Raw genomic sequence first — 2,036 nt, forward strand, 5'->3', positions numbered from 1 at the left:
CAAACCCACGCTCCCCCACATAGCAGACATGGCCTGACATCGTGTGCAGGGCGGACAGTCCTCCTGAATCAATGGTGTGAAGACAGCTGGGCGGATGATTGTGATTCGGGCTTATCTCTCATACTCCATTCTGGTAGAGACAGAATTCTGTGCAAAGTAGTCCCTGGATGACTCCCTAAATTCTTACCCCAAGCCCTCAGAGGGGACTGTACTTGGAGAAGGGGTCTTTACAGACAGAGGTCACTGAGTTAAAGTGAAGTCCTGGGGGTGGGGCCTAATCCAGTAGGACTGGTGTCCTGATCCAAAGAGGAAATCTGGACAGACACGCCAAGAGGCTGTGTGAAGACACGGGGAGCAGATGGCCATCTACCGGCCAAGGAGAGAGGCCTGAGGAGGACCCAGTCCTACCCACACCTTGACCCTGGACGTCTGGTCTGCAGACTGTGAGACAGGAAGTGCGATCAATTTCTGTGTGTAAGTTGCTGGCCTGATGACTTTGTTAGGGCGGCCTGAGCAGACCAAGACCCTGGCAAACTAGCCCTGGAGAGGTTCTTTAACTTTCTGAAGGCGATGAAGAGGTGTGTGGAGATTTTCTGAACCCGCCTGTAGATTGGGAACCTGGGACGTGCGGGTTATAGAACAGACTCCGGTCAGCGGTCTGCACTGTGCTGTGTGCAGGGCCGTGCAGGGGGCTTCATCGAAGGTGATCCCGGGCCAGACGCCAAGGTCTGGCTGAGCTGGGGCTCCCGCCTTCTCCAGCCCCTGGGTCACGCTCGGGCTGGGGCACTGTTACTCAGGGACATTCCACATGGCCCGGGCCAGCCCCCCGCCTCTGCACCAAGGACCCTCTGTCCCCACCGGAGGGACAAGAACCTGTGTGTTGTGCTGGATGCTGGCTCAGCGAGGCCGGGGCTGCCCAGGGCGGGTGGTTGGAGGGGTTCTGCCAGGAACTCAGCCTTGTGAGCAGGGGACTCATTTCCTGTGCAGGGAACACACACGCGCAGGCCACACACGCGGAGGCGAAAAAGGAGCAGTTTTATTGGGCGACTCCAGTTGGTGAGAAGCGCACTCAGCGCCACACGTGGGACGCGCCACGCGCTTTCCTGCTGCGTAGAGCACATCAACAAAAGTTGCAAAAAGCTGTGACTGCGTTTCTGTAATAAACTCATCTCCATGTCGTCTGATCACAGAAACGTCACCTAGTGGTTTCAACCACCAGTTTGGGGGTTCTTCCTCCTGCCTCAGTCCTGGGCTGGGTGCACCCTGTCCGACACGGGTGGCGGAGGTGACCACCCGCTCTCTCTGTCTCTGCTGGCCTCTGCCCACTGGCACCAATCCCGCCTGGGCTGCAGTCCCGCCTGCATGTCGCTGGTCCTGGCACGACCTGCAAACCCCAGCGTCTGGTATTTGTACATCAAACAGAAAAGATACAATAAAAACACGTGTAAAAGTAGACAGGCTGCCCTGTGCAGGGCACCTGCCGTGAAGGGGCCTGCAGGACCGGACGTTGCTCGGTGATTCCCGGGTGGTGAGGAGGACACCTTGGGCATGGCTGCAGACTTCATTACCCTGTGCACCGAGCCACACTCACTTTACAACAAAACACCTTTCTTTCTTCAATAACAACACAACTTTAGCTTACTGTAACTTTTTTACTGTATAAACTTTTTAACTTTTTACCTCTTTTATAATAACACAGCGTGAAACACACTTTACAGCTGAACAAAAACATTTTCTTTCTTCATACCTTTATTCCACAAACGTTTTTCTATTTTAAATAATTTTTAATTTATCTTTTACTTTTAAAATTTTTCTGTGAAAATTAAGAGACAGGCAAACACATTAGCCTGGACCCGCATAGGGTGGGATCATCGATATGGCTGGCTCCCACCTCCCATTTCGTCCCATGGGAAGGTCTCCAGGGGCAACATCAGTCATGGAGCCACCATCTCCCATGACACCAAGGCCTCCTTCTAGAACACCTCCTGAGCCGGGCTGGGGTGGCTTGGCGGGTGAGCGTCGACCTGTGAACCAGG

Source organism: Myotis davidii, unplaced genomic scaffold, assembly GCF_000327345.1.
Source record: "Myotis davidii unplaced genomic scaffold, ASM32734v1 scaffold370, whole genome shotgun sequence".
In the NCBI taxonomy this organism is placed as follows: Eukaryota; Metazoa; Chordata; class Mammalia; order Chiroptera; family Vespertilionidae; genus Myotis; species Myotis davidii.